Source organism: Scyliorhinus torazame, chromosome 16 (genome assembly GCF_047496885.1).
Source record: "Scyliorhinus torazame isolate Kashiwa2021f chromosome 16, sScyTor2.1, whole genome shotgun sequence".
Taxonomy (NCBI): Eukaryota; Metazoa; Chordata; class Chondrichthyes; order Carcharhiniformes; family Scyliorhinidae; genus Scyliorhinus; species Scyliorhinus torazame.
This window is the reverse complement of record NC_092722.1, coordinates 4,695,517-4,719,301: the sequence shown is the minus strand read 5'-3', so window position 1 is coordinate 4,719,301 and position 23,785 is coordinate 4,695,517. Positions and strand designations below refer to the sequence as shown.

The window sequence follows — 23,785 nt, the reverse complement described above, 5'->3', positions numbered from 1 at the left end:
AATCCACCTAACCTGGACAACTTTGGGTTGTGGAGGCGAAACCCATGCAAACACAGGACCACTGTGCCGCCCGCTCCTTACTCTTTTTATTCCCTAATGTACCATCTATTGCTGGAATGAAACTTGCCTTCTACTGTGACAGGTACCAAATATTTGTTCAATGCCTCTGCGATTTCCTCATTCCCCATGATCATTTCCCCTGTTCCTGATTCTAAATGAACCAACGCTAACTTTAGCTGCTCTTGCAATCTGTTTTCATATTACTGGCTACTTTACTCATTCAATTGTTCCCCCCCTTTGTAATCAACTTGGTGGTTGCCCTTTGCTAGTTTTGAAAACGCTCCCAATCCCCTGACATCCGAACTGTTTTTCCAATATTGGGTCTTTCTTGGGTGAGATTTTATTTTTTCATGGTATCTATTATTGGTGGACATTTTGACTTGTTTCTTTAAATGTTTCCCACTGATCATTTACAGCCATACCTTTTAGTCTATTTATCCAATTTACCTTAGCCAGTTCTCCCCTCATACCTGTGTAATTGGCTTTGTTTGATTTTATGATTCTGGGTTGTGATTGGAGTATGTCACTCTCAAATTCAGTGGAATTATGATCTCTTTTTCCCGAGGATCTTTGACTATGTTACTAATTTATCCTACACAATACTAGGTCCAAGATCATTTCATTCCTAGTTGGTTCCAAAAAATATTGGCCCAAGAAGCAGTCACTGAAAAACTTTGATTATCCGGTTTATATGAAGATTAAAGCCCCCACGTTTATTACATGCCTTTTTTACAAGCTCCAATGATCTCTTGTTTAATGCTCTGTCCAACTGTCTAACTATTAGAGGTACCTATACACCCACCAGTGTTTTCTGACTATTGCTATTTCTATTCCATATCATGATCTTATGAGGCCAGATCCCTGCTCTCCAAAGTTCTTATGTAATCCTTTACCATCAAGCTGCCCCTTCTATTTTGCCATTTTATCTGTCTTTCTGAAATACTGCGTACCCTGGAAAAATTTCCGAACCTCCTTGTAACCATGTCTTTGAAATGGTGATCAGATCCAAATCATTTACCTCTCTGCCATTCGCTCAGCGATCTTAATACAGATAAATAACTTTTAGTTATCACTTTTTACTTCTATTTCCTGCAACCTTATTTGCTGATGTACATTTTGTGTTAAACTGTTCCTGCCTGATCCATTCTCTTTGCCTTCATTCATATTGCTATACTCCTCTGATGCCTTGGGCTCTCTTTGGATGTTTAAATCTCCCTTCACATTTCCTCCCCAACAATCCTCCCTACCCCCAAACAGGTACTGCAGGCAAATATAAATATACAGGAAAAACATCCTATGGATGAACTGACATGAGGGCTCAGTGTACTTTGAAATGCAACGTGACCTACCAACCATTATTTAAATATGAAATAAATTACCGACATACCACTTCTGATTTTTGCCGATCAAGATACAAACCACACATTTAATTTCTCAGCAGCTGGTGTACTACGATGGCTACATCACCTCTCAAGGTAGTTTGGGAAAAATAGTTAGGATTCATATTGCTATCCAGCAGTTCCTATTGGAAAGCATGCATATAAACCTTGTGTCAGATGGGAATGTGCTTTTGACATGATACCACAACATGGAAAAATGGCGTAGCACTCTTCATTGGTTAGGTTCACATACAGAAATGGCAAAACGTTGCTGGAAATATATGGAACTTACTTTTGTTTTTAATTGCTTGCACTCACATGGGCTATCACTGAAGAATGGAACAAACACACCCTGCAATCACTTTGCCTCTTGGGAGTCTGATGAAAAATTAAATGACCCTGTTAGATTAGGAGGGTACATTCAGGAAAATGTTTTTTGAAAAACCAAGATATCCATTTGGCAAGTTATAAGGTCACCCGCAAGAGAGAATAGTTGTGATGAATGGAAGACTTTAGGAATATTGGATTTTAAGTATTGGGCAATTTAAGGGTTAAAGCCTGAGGTTAGAGCGAGGTTGACTGCAATAGTCATGCTTTTTAAAATAGAATTGTTTTGCAGGACCTGGGTGCTTTTAGCAGCCAGAAGGTGAAATTGACAAAGGAATGCGTTTAGGGGCTGTTTAGCACAGGGCTAAATCGCTGGCTTTGAAAGCAGACCAAGGCAGGCCAGCAGCACGGTTCAATTCCCGTAACAGCCTCCCCGAACAGGCGCTGGAATGTGGCGACTAGGGGCTTTTCACAGTAACTTCATTGAAGCCTACTTGTGACAATAAGCGATTTTCATTTCATTTTTCAGTCTGGGCTAATGGACTGTGGTTTGACTGGGAAAGTCCCTGGGATGTTATGTGCTTTGTAGCCTGCAGAATTAGGTTTTCCAGCTTTTGGGGGGGGGGGGGGGGGATGAGGTCATTGCTGCATGGAGCCAACAGAGACATATTTTGGAAAGCTTTAGAGGCAGTTTTTTGGAGAAAATTCTGGAGCCAACAATTAAATTCTGATCTGCCTGACACTGAGGATCCACAATTCTCCAACACGAAGAGAGATTGAGAGCTGCATGTTTTTTCTTTGTTGTTTGATGGGGAATTGTATAGTAGTGTTTAAGGGGGTAAGCTGTTTTTTTGGGTGTGAAGTTAAAAAAGTTAATATTGTATTCACAACAAAGTTTCGTTTTAAAAATACTAAATCCCTATTTCTTCATGCAATCACTCCTTCAGCGAATGATTCTTTCCACGCAATCTTACAAAATAAACTAAAATATTGGGGTTTCGGTCCAGTGTCCTAGTCACTGTTGGGGTCTGGTCTGAGATTGTAATACACTTTACTACCACTGCTGAATGACAGCTTCAACATAACTACAGCTTCAACATAACTGCTGAATGGCAGCTTCAACATAACTACAGCTTCAACATAACTGCTGAATGGCAGCTTCAACATAACTACAGCTTCAACATAACTACAGCAAGTATAGAGTTGACTTTTTGAATAAAACTGGTCTTCAAAAAAAAAAAAAAAAATTAATTGCAATTAGCACAGCTATTCGAACAGGTTCTGGGGTCTCAAAATGGATCCCAAGTAAACTGAGGTTAGATGTTGATTGGTCAATTTACCACAACATTAGCTTATATTTATATGGAGCAATAAAACATCTGAGACACTTCAGAAGAGCTTTTTAAAGAAAAATTAGACAGGGAGCCACACCAGAGTTATGGCCAAAAGCTTGATCAGTCAATTTCAAGAGTGCCTGAAAGGAAGAGAGGTAGAGGCGCTTGGGAAGGCAATACACAGGCTTTGGGCTCAGGCAGATGTTGGCAAGGCCACAAATGGTGGAGTGAGACAGGGAAGGAAGGTTTTGGAGGGATTTGGTAAGGATGAGAATTTTAAAATCAAGAAGCTGCTTGACCACGAGCCAATGTAGGTCAGCAAGCATGTAGGCATAGTTGCAAATAAAGAAACGGGCAAAGTTTTGGATGATCTCAAATTTATGGAGGATAGAATGCGAGGCCAGTCAGGATTAAAAATAATTATGAAATGAAAAAATGAAAATCGCTTATTGTCACAAGTAGGCTTCAAATGAAGTTACTGTGAAAAGCCCCTAGTCGCCACATTCCGGCGCCTGTTCGGGGAGGCTGTTACGGGAATTGAACCGTGCTGCTGGCCTGCTTTATATATATATAAAAAATTATATATATATATATATATATATATATATATAAGTAGGATATTAAATTTAGACTCTCTGGAGAAACTCTGAACAAATCAACTTGAAATATGTCAGAACTGGGGAATGCAAGATTTCTATTTTCTTAATGTAGTTTCAAAGATTTCCAGATCATTTTGTAAAAATAGCAGAGCAAAGCTCCCCATTACTCTATCTTGTTAATGTCCTTGCAAAACTCCCTCACTTACAACTGTCTGGTTTTTCCCCTTCCCTTGTCAGCCGTTTTTATAAAGCACATTTCGATACTATAACATTTTCGGCAAGATTATCACAGCCTTGTTTTAGGAAGCTGACAGAAGTTAGAACTGAAGGTCCTCAATTGTGCCAAAATCTGTAGCCCACTTCTGGTAGTATAAAACTATTTGCAAAGAATCCCACTCAAAAAAGCTGAAAACATTAGCTTACTGTTTTTGTGCAAGATCAAATTGGGGGCTAGTTTAGCACAGTGGGCTAAATAGCTGGCTTTCAATGCAGAACAATGCCAGTAGCGCAGGTTCAATTCCCGTATCGGCCTCCCTGAACAGACGCCGGAATGTGGCGACAGTAACATCATTGAAGCCTACTTGTGACAATAAGTGATTATTATACTCCAGCCTCTTTCCAACATTCAGAATTTCATTTATCAGCTGGAACCATTGAAAGGTGCAATTACAATTGCAGCCTTGGTGCAAAACTACACCAATGTCGTCTAAGTGCAACATAAGTTTAGTCAGTATCTGACCTACAAAGTGAACCGAAAGTCTTGAAGAAGTGGTCACGGTCTAGTTTGCTTCAGGGTCAGTTTAGACCTTAAAAATCAGATTTAAAATATTTGTGCACAACCAGAATTTTGCTTTTCTTGATTCAAATGCAGTGAATCAGACACCATTAACTTGTACTACTTAGAAATATTCCTTGGTCGGTATTAATCCTGTGCCAAGTATGGTAATCATGTTAAAACTCACCACGCAATGTGGAGATGTTTTTTTAAAAATGGGAATGACAGCCAATTGATTATGATGCTGGGACTAGCAATGCAGAAGTTCAACTCTCACTGTGGTAAATAGAAAATTGAATTCAATAAATCTGGACACGGCAGGTAACACTATGAAAGCCGTCAGATTGTTCACGATAATTCAGGAAAAGGAACTTGCCACCCCTCCCTGGTCTGACCTACATGTGACTCCATTCTCTTATTATGTTGTTGACACAATGCTCTCAGGGCAAATACAGATGGGCAATAAACATTTTCCATCACAGCTTTGTCCACATCTCAAAAATAAAAACACCATAGGGGTATTATAATTGGCTCCAGAATGTCAAGATGAGAGAAAAGGCGATGAAAGCCCTTGCTCCTAGTTAACCACCACGAACTGGCTGAACTGAACTCCTGCACATCAGAAGTTATTTAATCTCAAAATTCCATGTAAGGTGCGTACAAGTAATTGCGCAAAATAACTGACAAAAATTGTAAACATTTCCACTAAAAGTTTTGACTGGTTTGCTCCATCAAAAGATTTTCAAAAATACTGCACCATTCACTTTGAAATGGTTATTCCTTTTGTGCAGAATCAGGTAGCGCACAGAAAATAGAGCTATTTAGCTTGTGGCCAATGTGTCTCATGCATTGCTGCTAAATGCATTATAACACTCACTTTAGTACTCCCAAAGAACTAGTAACTGGCATAAATCAGAGAAAGAAATCAAATCAGCACCGGAGTTCATAATTGTGCACTGCATTAAAGAAGTCACCAACCTCTTTACCATTGCTTCATTACTGGCTGAAGGAAGAAGTTTCTCTTCCCTTCCTCTCCCTACTCTTTTGGCCCTTTATCTTTCATTCAAACAACCTTTTATTGTGACAAACCAGATTTCTGTTTTTTGAAAGTAGTGAGATTCATATTCAAATCTTTTGTATTAATGCAAATTATAATTTAACTTGCAAAGAATGTGAACCAGACATTAACACTTAACTGTCACTGTATACTATATCAAAAATGAAGATACCTGAAATTGCTAATCTTGTATATTTAAAAACATAATTTGATTCAGTTTGCATTGTCTCCTTATATGCGAGTTGAGCAACTGTACAATAAAATCCTATCAATGCATTAGTGCTCCACCACAAATAGTTTTAAACGATGGCACGCAGACAGTTCGCCTGGAACAGCCATCCATTTCCTGCCTGTGGGGAGAAGCAGTGACAATAGCTTGCCTGGTTCCAATGGAAGCAATGCACTAACAAGCTGAGCTAACCACCTCCCTGATTCTGGCGGAAAAAATATCTCTCCTGGCACAGGAGGCCCAGAGAAAAACAAGGACATTTGTACATATGACAAATTATTCCATAATAATCAGCTTAAAATTAATACACTTTTAAAGGAAATGGAGACTCACAAAGTCGGATCACAGCCCTGCATGCCAACATAATTAATTGTAATGGTGATTTTGAAAACAGGATCAGTTTAAAACTCACTCTTTGCGAGTGAATTCATGTAATCAGGATTAAAAGCTAGAGTTTGTCTAACACAGAATTAGGACCATATTTTACTAAATATTTAGTAGGCAACATATGGTTTACATGACTAACAACCCACCAGTATAATGGAAGCCAAAATGGTACTTTTTGCTGCTGCTTCACAACTGAAATCAAGCACAGCACAGATTTATTTTAACAGAATTTTCTAAATGCAAAAACAGACTAGGAAAATAATTTCCGTAAATTAAGCACAAGGGCACAAGATAATCCTGAAGCTATAAAATTTCTACCATAGAATTATTTTAATTGAATCCCCCAAAGTATGCACGCAAGATCTTGATCCTTATCAGATGCGTATCCTACAAGAACATACACCCCAGTTCAAATTTCAACATGACAGAAATAACCTTTACTTGGACAAATAACCTGGTGTAAAAGATCACAAAGAACTTTAAATATCTATATTTGAGTACAGTCAACAATGAACCTGCAAATATAATTCAATTCAGATGGAATTACACTTAGTAAATCCAGAATAAAAGCTTTAAATTTGGGATGTAGTCCAGAAAGAATATTTATCTTCAAATATTTTCCTACTCATTCTTAATTCAGGTGTTATCTAAATCACAGTCCTGTCTTCACAATGGATTAGTGGATTTTGATCAAAAGCAGTTATGTTTTAGAATTTTATTTACAGGACGTGAGCGTCACTGGTTGGCCCAGCATTTATTCCCTGTTGCTAACTGCCCTCCATTTCAGAAGGCATTTGAGAGAACCACATTTCTGTGGGTCTGCAGTCACATGTATGCCAGATCAGGTAAGGACGGCAGATTTGTTCCCACAGGACATTAGTGAACCAGATGGGTTTCATGGTCATCAAGATTTTTTAATTCCAGATTTTTATAGAATTGAAATTTCACCACCTAACATGGCAGGATTCAAACTCAGATCCCCAGACCTTACTCTGGATTACTAGTCCAGTGACAATACCACTGTGCCACTGCCTCCCCATTGTGACCATTTTTCTTCTCCCTCATCAGGGCTGCTAAAGGCAATTACAGCACTCATACTGCTAACTCAGTATTCGATACCACCAGGCTGGGGGGGCCGTCAAAAGATAATTCCAATACATTAGCGGGTTACGGGTAAATGGCCAAAAAACATGACGTTTTGCAAGTGTCATTAAGAATATATTTTTCCAAATGTCTTGGGCTTTAACTGTGTCAACTGGATACAATTTTTAATTACAAAGTAAATTATTCTAACCTTGCTTTTAAGTCAACAATCACTAGCCCATAACTGGACAGAATCGAGTAGTTTAATTTTTACTCCAAAGTACATGCCACTTAATTCATTTTTAGGATGGGGATACCCCTGGCAAAGCTGCCAGTTATTGTCCATCCCTCAGGCTTGATATTAGAATAGCTTTCCACTTCACTGAGCAGGGAAGAGTCAATCACACTATAACTGGAGCTACAAAAAGGTTAGATTAACTAAAGATGACAGATTCCCTTCCCTAAAAGTGAAGCAGTTGGATTTTTACAATAACCTGATAACTTCATGGTTAGTTTTAAGCCTTTTTTCTCCCAGATATATATTTTTAATTGACTTCAAATTTCTAGAACTGCCATGATATGATTTGAATTCTCTGGATTATTAGACAAAACCCCTGAACATTAATCCAGTAATATACCACTGTGGGGCAGATTTACCAATGTTGCTCAACTAGGACACACAACTTCAGTACCCCTATCAAACACTTCAATCCAAAGTGGCTCAATGTGAAGTGCAAATCCCACTTCACCCTAGTGTGAAACATGCCCTAAATCGACAAGAAGATTACAACTTTATTGATTAGAATCATGAGGTAATTAAGCCATCAAAACACAGCTTTCAAAGAGCAACCCAGTTTGTTCCAGCACTAACTCTTTCCCCATATCACTGCAATTTTTACCTCCAAGTGTTTATCTAACCTTCCTATGAAAGCTACAACTGAATTTATGAGCACTATCCTATCAGTTGCTGCATTCTCAATCTTACCCACCTGCTGCATAATTTCATGTTGCCTCTTGTTCTTTGCCGACACCTTAGATCCATGTCCTTTTGTTATTGACCCTTCAGTCACAGAAAATGGTTTCTCTTTATGAGCTTCACCTAAATTTTTCATGATTTCCAACAGTATTGGACACAGTACTTCAGCTGGAGTCAAACTAATATTTTATGAAAGTTTAGCTCAACTTCCTGACATTTATATACCATGTCTCTATTCATAAAACCCAAGATCCATATACTTTATTAACTGCTTTGCTGACCAGTCCTGCCATTTTCAAGGAAATTGTGCACAAACATCCCCCGGTCTCTTTATCCTTGCACCCCTCTTTAAAAGTATACCATTAAGCTTGTATTGTCTTTCCTCGTTCTATGACTTATTAAAATGCATCACTTCACAGTACTCTCATTTGTCTGCCCATTCCACCAGCCTATGGACACTTCACTGTTTGCGCCTTGCACACTTACAAATATTGCAATGCAGAAGCAGTCCACATCATATAATTAAGGAACCATACGGCAGTTAATTAAAAATATAAATTAAAAACTTGTTCATAATAATGCTAGAACTTAAATATCTTCCAAGTCAGAATGGAAATTTCTTGTTTTGATTTAGATGTGAAAGTGGACAAACAGATAACATATACACACCTGGCTTGACAAGTGCTCCTGCTCCTCATTTCTTTACTTCAATAAATTTCATACTGTTCACTGGGATTTTTACGTACAATGCATGCACATCTTCATTGAGGAAATTGCCGCATAATATTAAGATTAATGCCCGAGCATTTCCCCATACCAGTTAATTGTATTGCCAGTAATAAGGACATTAGAATTTAAAATCTGTTGGTACTTCAAAGTATTGCACAAAGAAATAGCAAGATCTCAAATATCAGTTTACTCAATGGCGTGAGACTAGGAAACTGGAGAATGAGATATTAATGTACACAAATTTAAAAACAATTTACACAAATCGCTAACAGGTACAAATACAGACCAAAATTCCAATGGAATGTTGCCATTTGTCTCAAGGGGACTGCAACACATGGAGAGGAAGGAATAAGGAGTCTTGATCAGGCCACATCTGGAGCACTTTGTTCAGTTTGGGGCAAAGCACCTCAAACATAATACTGCACTGGCCTTACAGGGAGTACAATTCAGATTCACCAGCATGATAATTGGGATTGCAGGGTCAAAATTAAAAGTTAGACCATTGAGGAGTGGAAACAAAGTTGTTTTAAACAAAGTAGTGAAAGTTTGGAATTCTCTCCCCAAAAGCAACAGCTGCTGGGTGAGTTGAGATTTGAGTTGCATTAACGAAAGCATGTTGAGGGGCATAGACCAAAGGTGGGTAATTGGAGCTTTAAGTATTGTAGTTTCACTTGGTCTAATTGAACAGTGAAATAAGATGTGGGGCCGAAATGACTATTGCCTCTCCCATGATCATGATTTGTATACCACAGGGAAGATATAACTCAAAATATAAAAGGGACATAATTTGGAATCTGAAACCACTCTGGTATACTTCCTGATGGTTGTTTAATCAGCAGCTCTGGGAAAAGCCTCAAAAATAGGCCTCCTCGTCAGCCTCCTGGGTATGAAGTGAGAGTTGTACACAGCAATGTAGAAAACATGAGCATTAATGGAACAAAAACATCAAAACGCATTTGAGCAAAAAAAAAAGACATAAAAAGGCAAAATGTCAAATGCAGCTTTCAGGTTGCAACACCTTCTCAGGGTTCAAAATCCAAATAGTTCAGTGCAGAAGGTCATTTAGTCCCACTCCCCAACTCTTTCCCCATATCCCTGAAGCTGCTTGTTGAATAGTCCTTGGAGCCATCAGAGCCCCAACCACTTTGTATTCTTGGGCAAAACTCCAAGTCATCCATTATTTAGTAAAAATAAGTAACTTACTTTGGCATGGAGAAAATTCAATCAATGCCCACACTCTAAGTGGGACCAGGAGAAATCATCTCTGGCTATGTGATGCAACATGTAGCTGAATAACTCACCATTTCACACATGCATGATAAAGTTAATATGGTGAGATGTAAGAAGGATGGAACCACAATGTTCACAAAAGGGGGAAATGTATTTGATTGGAATACAATGTTACAACAATTAAAACCTAGACAATTTTAGATAAGCTATAATTTGCAGAATGAATGTTTGGAATATCTAAACCACACTCCTTATGCAATGAAAATATAGAAATATCGTGCAAAATGAATTGCCAACAGTCTTAAGAGGACATTTCAACAATATATAAAATAAACACCAGCAGGAAGTAAAATATAGCAGTATACCCAATGCAGAATTTAAATATTCAAAACATGATTGAAATATTTAAAAAAATATGAACTTCCAGAAAACTATCACTATGTTGCACAAACCCTTGGCCAAGAGGCGGGTCGAATAGTTTCCATTCCACTTTTGGCAAATCTGCACTGTAATAAAAGTAGTTTGTGCTAAGCCTTGATATATCAAAACTCAATTACTGTTATTCCATGTACTACAAATCCCAATTACTAAGTCTACTCGAAGTTACCCAAAGCTTACCAAACCTTCCAATTATCTAAATTATACAAGGAATGCAGAATTACTTATTGAAGAGAACACAAGGATTTTCTTGGAGAGTCCAAAGATGTGCAGGTTGGGAGAATGTCAAATTGGCCCTTAGTGTCCAATGGTTAGGTGGGGTTACGGGGATAGGGCTTCGGTAGGGTGCTTTTTTGGCAGGCCGGCGCAGTCTCAATGGGCCAAATAGCATCCTTCAGCACTGGAGGCTGAGGGGGAGACCTGATTGAGGTCTACAAAATTACGAGAGGTATAGGCAGGGCGAATAGTCAGAAGCTTTTGCCCAGTGTGGAAGACTCAATTACAAGAGGATACAGCTTCAAGGTGAGAGGGGAAAATTATGGGGAGATGTGCGGTGAAACTTTTCACACAGAGGGTGGTAGGTGCCTGGAACACGTTCCCAGTGTAGGTGGTGGAAGCAGGCACGATAGCAACATTTAAGATGTATCTTGATTCATGAATTGTCGGGAAATGGACGGATACAGATCATTTGTCGGTCGAAATAAAGAATCTGGATCAGCACAGGCTTGATGGGCCTGTTCCTGTGCTGTTCTTTGTCTTTATAGGGATTGCATGATCCTATAAGATGTTAAAACTGTTAGATCCATGACAGGTGATTTATTAAATACTGCATGCATGCTGAAACACATAGCTGTACTCTTAGATTTACTACCAAACTGTAGGCCAAGAAACTTCTCCATAGAATTAATTTAAATGTCAGGAACTTCTCCCAATGTCCATCAGTTCAGTCAAAGCTCTTAAAAATTAGTGCTCCAATATGAACATTAAATCATCTGCAGTACCAAAAATGGAATCTGTTAGCAATGTCACCAATTCTAACACAGACATGCCAAACAAGGCGAATGGGAAATAAATCACCTTGGTGCTGCCTTCTGACCTCATTTACCTTTAAGTCGTGGTAATATACAGGCAGGCACTCAAGATCACTTAGTTACCCCCTTTTAATCAAAAGCGGAGTGGCAAATCTAAAGGAGAATGAGGAATGACGAACAGCAGCTGGCTTTGATGCTAGAATTTCTCTGTTCCAAATGGTAGATGGATGTTTAAAATCACTCATGCGATACAAAATGTACACATGCACAGGGATATTGTGGTCCAAAATTAGCGAATCTTTCAAGGCACATTTCTTCTACAATTTCACCATCTTGGCGTAACAAAAGGATGGCCAAGAAAGTGCCTGCTTTAGATGGGTTTTGTGAAGAACTGTCCAGCAGCAGTCCAGCTTCCCCTTCATTACAAAGGACTATAACCCTCAACAACAATTTGAAGAACCATTCCCTCCTCGACCCACAGTCAAACATATATAAAAAGGGTGCCCAGTAGAAAGAGAGAGAAATACACAGATAGTGAGAGAGGAATAATTAAAAACAGCACGACCCCACCTACTCAGCTTCCTGTTCATCACAGACCTGGTGGGGTGAGGGGTAAATCCCTTTAACTGTCTGGATGGAAGAATGAAGCCAGATTTCTAAAATCCTGTGAATCCCATCATGGGGGGGGGGGGGGAAGAGGAGAGAGAAAGAGAAGGGGAGAGATTGTGGAACAATAAAAGTGAGTGGGGTGGAGGGAAGAGAAAGGATTTTAAAAAACAGAGCAGGGCGAGTCCCTCCTTGAAAAACAGCGAGAGATGGAGACAGATCACCGCAAACAACAAGGGGGAAAAAAGAATAATTGTAGCGGATGGACCGGGAAAGAGACTGGGTACCCGGGGGGGGGGAAGAGAAAGAGACTGGGTACCGGGGGGGGGGGGGTGGGGGGCTGAGACTAGGTACCGGGGGGGGGGGGGGGAAAGAGGTACCCGGGGGGGGGGGGGGGGGGGGGGGGGAAGAGGTACCCGGGGGGGGAGGGGGGAAGAGGTACCGGGGGGGGGGGGGGGAGAGAAGAAGAGGTACCGGGGGGGGGGAAGAAGAGGTACCGGGGGGGGGGGAAGAAGAGGTACCGGGGGGGGGGGGGAAGAAGAGGTACCGGGGGGGGGGGGAAGAGAGAGACTGGGTACCGGGGGGGGGGGGGGGAGACTGGGTACCGGGGGGGGGGGAGACTGGGTACCGGGGGGGGGGGGGGGAGACTGGGTACCGGGGGGGGGGGGGGGGAGAAGAGGTACGGGGGGGGGGGGGGGGAAGAGAGAGACTGGGTACCGGGGGGGGGGGGGGAGACTGGGTACCGGGGGGGGGGGGGGGGGGAGACTGGGTACCGGGGGGGGGGGGGGGAGACTGGGTACCGGGGGGGGGGGGGGGGAGACTGGGTACCGGGGGGGGGGGGGGAGACTGGGTACCGGGGGGGGGGGGGGGGGAGAAGAGGTACCGGGGGGGGGGGGGGGAAGAGAGAGACTGGGTACCCGGGGGGGGGGGGGGGGGGGCTGACTGGGTACGGGGGGGGGGGGGTGATTGGGCACTGGGGGGGGGGCTGACTGGGTACGGGGGGGGGGGGGCTGACTGGGTACGGGGGGGGGGGGGGGTGATTGGGCACTGGGGAACGACGACGACTTATTGGCAAGAAAATCAGCAGGAATGGTGTTGAGGGAGGGAGCGGGGCGAGCGGCCGGAGCCCCCGCGGTGAGGAGGGCCCCGCGGCCCGGGGCGGCCGCCATTTAATCGGGCGGGATCCCCGCCCGCCCCGACATGGCGGCGCCCCGGCCGCCCGTGGCTCCCTCCCCCGCTCTCACCTACAGCTGCTCGGGCCCGCTCAGCAGCATCGACCTCAGCCCGGGCTCCGGCTTCTCCTCGCCCTCCCCCGGCTCTCTCCCACCTCAGGCCCCGGCCGGCAGATTCCTTCCTCCAGCGATTTCTGATCCCTTCCCGAGGTTTGGTTTATTTTTAAATTGCTGTTGTGTTGAGTTTGTTTTCTCCCCCTCCTCTCTGTCTCTCGGTGTCCGCTCTGCGCTCCCTCTCCTCAGCCGCTGCCAGCGCGCCAGCCCGCGGCCATCAGATGGAGACAGACTCACCCGGATGGGCGCGGCACTGCCACCGCCCCTGCGCCGGCCGCGCGGGAAACCCCGCGCGCGCGCGCCCGGCACCCTGCCCCGCGCGCGCCCGCGGGCGGGGGCCCGCATCGCGCCGGCCGCGCGCGCACGCAGGAGGAGGGGGGGGGGAGCCCACGTGCCCCGCCCCCATACCGAGCGCCCTCTTGCCTCCCATTCAGGCACTGCAGGCGGCGTCGATCACCGACCCGAGGAGAGCAAGTCTGACTTGCATTTACATATCGCCTGTCTTTTCACCGGGGAGCTCGAGACTGGCCAAACCCCTCCCCCAGTGCATTGCTGAGGGAGTTGCCGCCCTCTCCCAGCTGCCTGCTCAGTTGGAGCCAAAGGATTGCATTGCCACTATTGCGAAAAATAGAACTGGAGAGTCGTCCTCCCCGTGTCCTCATTAATCCCTCCTTCAACATCACCCATTGGCTGTTGTGGGGAATATTTGCATACGCCCGGTGCAGTCACTCTAACTTGAAGGTGTACCTGTGCAAGAGACCCTAGCTGTTCAAGTGATGACAAGCATTCAGCAGAGGACAGTAGAGCAGAGCTGCTGATTGGCTGTTGTGGGGACCACCTTGTGGTGAGAAGAGCCCTCCCTGTCAGATTCTTCATGCACACCCGAAGGCTCTGCACCAATGCACGCTGCCCTTGGAGTGGCTGTGGGGGAAATGAGATGGTCACACACCTCCTTGTGGAATGTGCCTTTGCAAAGAAGGTCTGGAGAGAGATGCAGTGGTATTTGTCAAGGTTCATCCCAAACAGCTCTGTGACACAGGACTCTGTGCTCTATGGACTGTTTCCAGGGACACACACCGAGACAAACATCAACTGCTGCTGGAAGGTCATCAACTCGGTGAAAGACGCTCTTTGGTCTGCCCGAAACTTGCTGATCTTCCAGTGCAAAGAATTGTCCTCGACCGAGTGTTGCAGACTGGCACATTCCAAGGTCCAGGACTACGTACTGAGGGACGCACTCAAGCTTGGGGCAGCTGACGCCAAGGCGCAATGGGGAAAGACCACTGTGTAAGGTCTTGCCAGCAAATGTACACCGAGGGGCGGGTAACAGTGTAAACCCCCCTCGGTCTGGGCCACCAACATTCCAATATATAAAACAAACATGACAATGTAAATATTTAAGAAGGAATTGTAATGTAAGGACTGATATGTGTATAATATCAAAATTAAATGGAAGAAAGTCAAGGCAATGTGTAACTCTGCTGGAAATGTACAGTCAAGACAATTTGAAATGTTTCTGTAATGCTTATGATAAATTTTATGAATAAAGTATATTTTTTTGAAAAAAAAGTCTGTTGTGGGGACCATCTGTCCTTCGTGGAAAAGATTTTGAAGAAAAACACCTTTGACCACAAGGCAATGAAGCAGTGGTCAGCACGTAATGTCCTCGAGGCCCTCAGGGAAAAGGAGACCGTGGAGGACGTTGGATGGTTCCCTGAGCAGACTGCCAGAGTCATCTGGCAGAACGCCTCATCACCAGAACTTTCAAACAAGCACCAAGACCTAGCTTGGCTGGTGGTGAGAAGGGCCCTCCCTGTCAGATTCTTCATGTACACCCGAAGGCTCAGCGCCAATGCACGCTGCCCTCGGAGTGGCTGTGGGGGAAATGAGATGGTCACACACCTCCTTGTGGAATGTGCCTTTGCAAAGAAGGTCTGGAGAGAGATGCAGTGGTATTTGTCAAGGTTCATCCCGAACAGCTCTGTGACACAGGACTCTGTGCTCTACGGACTGTTTCCAGGGACACACACCGAGACGAATATCAACTGCTGCTGGAAGGTCATCAACTCGGTGAAAGACGCTCTTTGGTCTGCCCGAAACTTGCTGATGTTCCAGTGCAAAGAATTGTCCTTGACCGAGTGTTGCAGACTGGCACATTCCAAGGTCCAGGACTAAGTGCTGAGGGACGCACTCAAGCTTGGGGCAGCTGCCGCCAAGGCGCAATGGGGAAAGACCACTGTGTAAGGTCTTTCCAGCAAATGTACACCGGGGGGTGGGTAACAGTGTAAACCCACCTCGGTCTGGGTCATTAACACTCCAATGTATAAAACAAACATGGCAATGTAAATATTTAAGAAGGAATTGAAACGTAAAGAGTGATATGTGTATCATATTATCAAAATTGAATGGAAGAAAGTCAAGACAATGTGTAACTCTGCCGGAAATGTACAGTCAAGACAATTCGAAATGTTCTGTAATGCTTATGATAAATTTTATGAATAAAGTATATTTTTTTGGGAAAAAAAGGCTGTTGTGGGGAAACTCAGCAACTACAGGCGCTGGTCGAGCTGGTGGTCCCACAGGCCATCCATCTAGTCAGGAGGAAACGACTGCCGCTCCTCCGGCCTGGGCATTCTGCTGCAGGGAGGCAACTTCACCATCTCCGATGTTAAGGAGGTGGTGGACGGACGCCTCCTCGTAGCAGATGTCAAATACAAAAACACCCCTCTCAGACTTATTAATGTGTACGCCCCGGCCGTAAAAAGTGAGCGACTGGCAGTCCTTCAGCAACTCCCACTGCTGTTGGCCACCTCCAAGCCGGTCATCCTGGGCGGTGACTTCAACTGCATCATCAAAGGGGCAGCACGGTAGCCTTGTGGATAGCACAATTGCTTCACAGCTCCAGGGTCCCAGGTTCGATTCCGGCTTGGGTCACTGTCTGTGCGGAGTCTGCACATCCTCCCCGTGTGTGCGTGGGTTTCCTCCGGGTGCTCCGGTTTCCTCCCACAGTCCAAAGATGTGCAGGTTAGGTGGATTGGCCATGATAAATTACCCTTAGTGTCCAAAATTGCCCTTCGTGTTGGGTGGGGTTACTGGGTTATGGGGATAGGGCGGAGGTGTTGACCTTGGGTAAGGTGCTCTTTCCAAGAGCCGGTGCAGACTCGATGGGCCGAATGGCCTCCTTCTGCACTGTAAATTCTATGAAATTCTATGAATGCATTGCTTGAGAGTGTACTGTAAATTCTATGAAAAATTCTATCGATGCGGCTGGACGATCCGGCAGAGCCGACAGCAAACTAGACGCTACGTCCAGACTCCTGATGGAAATGGTAAAAAACGCCAAGCTGCTCGACGTCTGCAGCAACCCTGCAGACGGAGCGCAGCGTAGATACACATGGTCACGGCCAGACGGGTCCGTCCGCTCCAGGATAGACTTCTTCTTTGTGTCCTGTGCTTTCACGGTCAGGTCCACCGACGTAAGGCCGGTGTTCTTCTCTGACCACTGCCTCCTACTGGCCGACTGCCACCTGCAGGAAAACCAGGGGGTAGGCAGGGGGACATGGAAGCTAAATGTAAAACTGCTGACCCCTGAGAACCTCGAGGAACTCAGGAGGGATCACAAAGGTTGGAGAACCGTGAAACCCCTCTTTGAGGCCCCACATCTCTGGTGGGAAGCAATCAAGGGGAATATCAAGAGGTTTTTCATCCTCAAGGGCGTTCAAAAGGTGAGAGAGAGACGAGGGGTCATGTCCAGGCTCCAGAAAAGTATGCAGAATTTGCTCCAGCTGCAGGCGATGGGGGTGGATGTCAAGGAGGATCTCCAAGAGGTGAAGAGCCAGCAAGCCTCGCTCTACACTTCGGAGGCCTCCAAAGTTATCTTCCGTTCCAGAGTCCGCTCCGTGGAGCAGGATGAAAAGTGCTCACGCTTCTTCTTCCAAAAGGTGCACAGAGAGACCTCTGTGATCAGCAGCCTGAAGGAAGAAGACGGCTCTGTAAAGTCATCGCAGTCTGACATCCTGAGGATCAGCCAATCATTTTATGCCGGACTGTATGACCTGAAGCCAACAGATAGCACTGTTTCCCAGACCTTCCTGTCGACTATCACGGAGGTCATAGGCGACAGCGAGCTGGAAAACCTGGACAAACCGTTAACTCTGGATGAGCTGACAAAGGCCGCCAAGTCCTTCGAGACGAGTAAAACGCCCGGAAGCGACGGCTTACCGGTTGAGTTGTATTCGGCTCTGTGGGATTGGATGGGCCCAGACCTGCTGGAAGTCTACGAGAGTATGCTTCTGGAAGGCAGCATGTCAGAGTCCATGAGGAAAGGCATCATCACCCTCATCTACAAGCAGAAGGGGGAAAGGGAAGAAATTTGAAATTGGCGACCCATTTCACTGTTGAATGTGGATTACAAAATCCAAGATCATCGCCAATCAGGTCAGGTCTGCTCTGGAGTCGGTGATCCACCCTGACCAGACCTGTGCTGTACCCGGCAGGAAGATCTCTGATAGCCTCGCGCTACTCAGGGATACGATCGCCTACGTGCAGGACAGGAGGGTGGACACCTGCCTCATCAGCCTTGACCAGGAGAAGGCTTTTGACAGAATATCGCACACCTACATGATGGGTGTGCTCTCCAAAATGGGGTTTGGGGAGGGAATTCGCAATTGGATCAAACTGCTCTACACCAACATCTATAGCGCAGTCTCAATCAATGGGTGGGAATCAGAAAAGTTCCAGATCAAATCCGGAGTCAGGCAGGGCTGCCCTCGCTCCTCGGCCCTGTTTGTGTGCTGCATAGAACCTTTTGCCGAGTCCATCAGGAAGGATCCGGGTATAAGAGGAGTGACGATCCCAGGCAGTGGAGGCATGCAAGTCAAGGCCTCCCTGTACATGGACGACGTTGCCGTCTTCTGCTCGGATCCTGCATCTGTAAGCAGGCTCTTGACCACCTGCAACCAGTTTGAACTGGCCTCGGGAGCCAAGGTAAACCGTGGCAAGAGCGAGGCCATGTTCTTTGGGAACTGGGCCGACCGATCCTTTGTCCCCTTCACTGTCAGGTCAGATTACCTGAAGGTGCTGGGGATATGGTTCGGAGCTGCTGGGGCGTGCACCAAAACCTGGGAGGAGCGCTTAGCAAAGGCAAGGCAGAAACTGGGCTGGTGGGAGCAACGCTCCCTCTCCATTGCGGGCAAAACCCTGGTCATCAGGTGTGAGGTACTCTCGGTGCTACTGCACGTGGCGACTGCTCCTTCTGCACTGTAAATTCTATGAAATTCTATGAAGGTCTGGCCCATAACCCGACCCTATGCCGCAGCAGTCACCCGAGCCATCTTCAAATTCATCTGGAGATTCAAGATGGACCGTGTCCGAAGGGACACCATGTACAAACCTCTGGAGAAGGGAGGGCGGAACGTACCCAATGCCTCCCTCATCCTGTTGGCCACCTTTGTGCCCAGCTGCATCAAGCTGTGTGTGGACCCCCAGTGTGCAAACACCAATGTCACTACATACTGAGGTTCTACCTGTCCCCGGTGTTACGAAGGATGGGCCTGGCCTCATTGCCGCGGAACGCTCCAAGTAGTTGGACCGTACCGTACCACCTGTCCTTCGTGGAAACGTTTTTGAAGAAAAACACCTTTGGCCACAAGACAATGAAGCAGTGGTCAGCATGTAATGTCCTCGAGGCCCTCAGGGAAAAGGAGACCATGGAGGACGTTGGATGGTTCCCTGAGCAGACTGCCAGAGTCATCTGGCAGAACGCCTCATCACCAGAACTTTCAAACAAGCACCAAGACCTAGCTTGGCTGGTGGTGAGAAGGCCCTCCCTGTCAGATTCTTCATGCACACCCGAAGGCTCTGCGCCAATGCATGCTGCCCTCGGAGTGGCTGTGGGGGAAATGAGACGGTCACACACCTCCTTGTGGAATGTGCCTTTGCAAAGAAGGTCTGGAGAGAGATGCAGTGGTATTTGTCAAGGTTCATCCCGAACAGATCTGTGACACAGGACTCTGTGCTCTACGGACTGTTTCCAGGGACACACACCGAGACAAATATCAACTGCTGCTGGAAGGTCATCAACTCGGTAAAAGACGCTCTTTGGTCTGCCCGAAACTTGCTGATCTTCCAGTGCAAAGAATTGTCCTCGACCGAGTGTTGCAGACTGGCACATTCCAAGGTCCAGGACTACGTGCTGAGGGACGCACTCAAGCTTGGGGCAGCTGCCGCCAAGGCGCAATGGGGAAAGACCGCTGTGTAAGGTCTTTCCAGCAAATGTACACCGAAGGGCGGGTAACAGTGTAAACCCCCCTCGGTCTGGGTCATTAACACTCCAATGTATAAAACAAACATGACAATGTAAATATTTAAGAAGGAATTGTAATGTAAAGAGTGATATGTGTATGATAATATCAAAATTGAATGAAAGAAAGTCAAGGCAACATGTAACCCTGCCGGAAATGTACAGTCAAGACAATTTGAAATGTTTCTGTAATGCTTATGATAAATTTTATGAATAAAGTATATTTTTTTGAAGAAAAAAAATGTTGTGGGGAAAATTTGCAGACGTCTGGTGCGGTCACTCTAACTTGAAGGTGGTTTGTGGATGAGCTGTTGTCAAGTGAAACTTAAACCCGAAACACTTCTTAAGTGTTTCCCTCCCTACCCACTCCTCTAAACAAAAAAAACCAACCACTGTAAAGATCAAGAGGAAGGCACGAGGGCAGGTACAAGTAGAAAGAAGTTGAACCGTGACGTCACAGCCTGCAGGTAAGTGACTGGCTGGTGACTGGTAAGTAGTTTTTATTTTATTTTCCCTCAGGTGTTATCGTGCGTGGCGCAGAGGTTGCTGAGTGAGTGCTTGCTGAGAAGCGGAGTGAATAACAGGTAAGCTCTTTCTTTCTTTTTCTTTTTTTATCTAGTGGGGATGGCAGGGAAGGCAGTGCAATGTTCCTCCTGCAGAATGTTTGAGGTGAGCGACGCCGTCAGTGTCCCTGCTGATTTCATCTGTGGGAAGTGCACCCACCTCCAGCTCCTCAGAAACCGCATTAGGAAGCTGGAGCTGGAGCTGGATGAAAATCGGATCATTCGGGAGGCAGAGGCGGTCATAGATAGAAGCTTCAGGGATGTAGTTACTCCGAAGAGTAAAGATAGATCGGTGACGGTGAGAGGGGCTGGGAGGAAGCAGTCAGTACAGGGATCCCCTGTGGTCATTCCCCTTAGTAACAAGTATACCGCATTGGATACTGTTGGGGGGGGGGGGGGGGGACTTACCAGGGGTAAGCCATGGGGTACAGGTCTCTGGCACAGAGTCTGTCCCTGTTGCTCAGAAGGGCAGGGGGGAGAGTAGCAGAGCATTATTCATTGGCGACTCCATAGTTAGGGGGATAGATAGGAGATTCTCTGGGAACGAGAGAGACTCACGGTTGGTGTGTTGCCTGCCAGGTGCCAGGGTCCATGATGTCTTGGATCGTGTTTTCGGGATCCTTAAGGGGGAGGGGGAGCAGCCCCAAGTCGTGGTCCACATAGGTACCAACGACATAGGTAGGAAAAAGGATAGGGATGTAAGGCAGAAATTCAGGGAGCTAGGGTGGAAACTTAGATCTAGGACAGAGTTATTATCTCTGGGTTGTTACCCGTGCCACGTGATAGCAAGATGAGGAATAGGGAGAGAGAGGAGTTGAACACGTGGCTACAGGGATGGTGCAGGAGGGAGGGTTTCAGATTTCTGGATAATTGGGGCTCATTCTGGGGTCGGTGGGACCTCTACAAACGGGATGGTCTACACCTGGACCAGAGGGGTACCAATATCCTGGGGGGAAATTTGCTAATGCTCTTCGGGAGGGTTTAAACTAGTTCAGCAGGGGCTTGGGAACCTGAATTGTAGCTCCAGTATACAGGTGGTTGAGAGTAGTGAGGTCATGAGTAAGGTTTCAAAGTTGCAGGAGTGTACCGGCAGGCAGGAAGGTGGTTTAAAGTGTGTCTTCTTCAATGCCAGGAGCATCCGGAATAAGGTGGGTGAACTTGTGGCATGGGTTGGTACCTGGGACTTCGATGTTGTGGCCATTTCGGAGACATGGATAGAGCAGGGACAGGAATGGTTGTTGCAGGTGCCGGGGTTTAGATATTTCAGTAAGCTCAGGGAAGGTGGTAAAAGAGGGGGAGGGGTGGCATTGTTAGTCAAGGACAGTATTACGGTGGCAGAAAGGATGTTTGATGAGGACTCGTCTACTGAGGTAGTATGGGCTGAGGTTAGAAACAGGAAAGGAGAGGTCACCCTGTTAGGGGTTTTCTATCGGCCTCCGAAAAGTTCCAGAGATGTAGAGGAAAGGATTACAAAGATGCTTCTGGATAGGAGTGAAAGCAACAGGATAGTTGTTATGGGGGACTTTAACTTTCCAAATATTGTCTGGAAACGCTATAGTTCGAGTACTTTAGATGGGTCCGTTTTTGTCCAATGTGTGCAGGAGGGTTTCCTGACACAGTATGTAGATAGGCCAATGAGGCACGGCCATATTGGATTTGGTACTGGGTAATGAACCAGGTTAGGTGTTAGATATGGAGGGAGGTGAGCACTTTGGTGATAGTGACCAAAATTTGATTACGTTTACTTTAGTGATGGAAAGGGATAGGTATATACCTATCTGGAGGATATCTGGGGGAAAGGCAATTATGATGCGATGAGGCAAGACCTAGGATGCATCGGATGGAGAGGAAAACTGCAGGGGATGGGCACAATGGAAATGTGGAGCTTGTTCAAGGAACAGCTACTGCGTATCCTTGATAAGTATGTACCTGTCAGGCAGGGAGGAAGTGGTCGAGCAAGGGAACCGTGGTTTACTAAAGCAGTCAAAACACTTGTCAAGAGGAAGAAGGAGGCTTATGTAAAGATGAGACATGAAGGTTCAGTTAGGACGCTCGAGAGTTACAAGTTAGCTAGGAAAGACCTAAAGATAGAGTTAAGAAGAGCCAGGAGGGGACAGGAGAAATCTTTGACAGGAAGGATCAAGGATAACCCTAAAGCTTTCTATAGATATGTCAGGAATAAATGAATGATTAGGGTAAGAGTAGGGCCAGTCAAGGACAGTAGCGGGAAATTGTGCGTGGAGTCCGAGGAGATGGGAGAGGTGCTAAATGAATATTTTTCATCAGTATTCACACAGGAAAAATATAATGTTGTCGAGGAGAATATTGAGGTTCAGGCTACTAGACTAGAAGGGCTTGAGGTTCATAAGGAGGACGTGTTAGCAATTCTAGAAAGTGTGAAAATAGATAAGTCCCCTGGGCCGGATGGGATTTATCCTAGGATTCTCTGGGAAGCTAGGGAGGAGATTGTTGAGCCTTTCGCTTTGATCTTTAAGTCATCTTTGTCTACAGGAATAGTGCCAGAAAACTGGAGGATAGCAAATGTTGTCCCCTTGTTCAAGAAGGGGAGCAGAGACAACCCTGGCAAATATAGACCAGTGAGACTTACTTCTGTTGTGGGCAAAATCTTGGAAAGGTTTATAAGAGATAGGATGTATAATCATCTGGAAAGGAATAATTTGATTAGAGATAGTCAACACGGTTTTGTGAAGGATAGGTCATGCCTCACAAACCTTATTGAGTTCTTTGAGAAGGTGACCAAACAGCTGGATGAGGGTGAAGCAGTTGATGTGGTGTATATGGATTTCAGTAAAGCATTTGATAAGGATCCCCACGGTAGGTATTGCAGAAAATAGGGAGGCATGGGATTCAGGGTGAGTTAGCAGTTTGGATCAGAACTTGGCTAGCTGGAAGAAGACAAAGGGTGGTGGTTGATGGGAAATGTTCAGACTGGAGTCCAGTTACTAGTGGTGTACCACAAAGATCTGTTTTGGGGCCACTGCTGTTTGTCATTTTCATAAATGACCTGGAGGAGGGTGTAGAAGGATGGGTGAGTAAATTTGCAGATGACACTAAAGTCGGTGGAGTTGTGGACAGTGCAGAAGGATGTTACAAGTTACAGAGGGACATAGATAAGCTGCAGTGCTGGGCTGAGAGGTGGCAAATGGAGTTTAATGCAGAAAAGTGTGAGGTGATTCATTTTGGAAGGAATAACAGGAAGACAGAGTACTGGGCTAAGGTAAGATTCTTGGCAGTGTGGATGAGCAGAGAGATCTCGGTGTCCATGTACATAGATCCCTGAAAGTTGCCACCCAGGTTGAGGGGGTTGTTAAGAAGGCTTACGGCGTGTTAGCTTTTATTGGTAGAGGGATTGAGTTTCGGAGCCATGAGGTCAT

General features: G+C 45.5%; 1 protein-coding gene across 3 annotated transcripts in view; it reads right to left on the bottom strand.

The window, feature by feature from the left end:
* Positions 1 to 23,785, bottom strand: part of LOC140392537 (guanine nucleotide-binding protein G(I)/G(S)/G(T) subunit beta-1) — a 99,834-nt gene that overhangs the window by 71,473 nt on the left and 4,576 nt on the right. Inside the window, exons 1-2 of one of the 3 annotated variants that reach the window (XM_072477811.1) lie at positions 13,485 to 13,787; positions 1,732 to 1,817 (exon numbers count right to left, since the gene is read on the bottom strand). The exons of 1 other annotated variant lie outside the window; for it this stretch is intronic. The gene's annotated coding sequence lies outside the window, so the exon portion shown is untranslated. Of the gene's footprint in view, positions 1 to 1,731; positions 1,818 to 13,484; positions 13,788 to 23,785 lie in introns of those variants that run through there. One more of the 3 variants, XM_072477810.1, reaches the window with a different exon arrangement.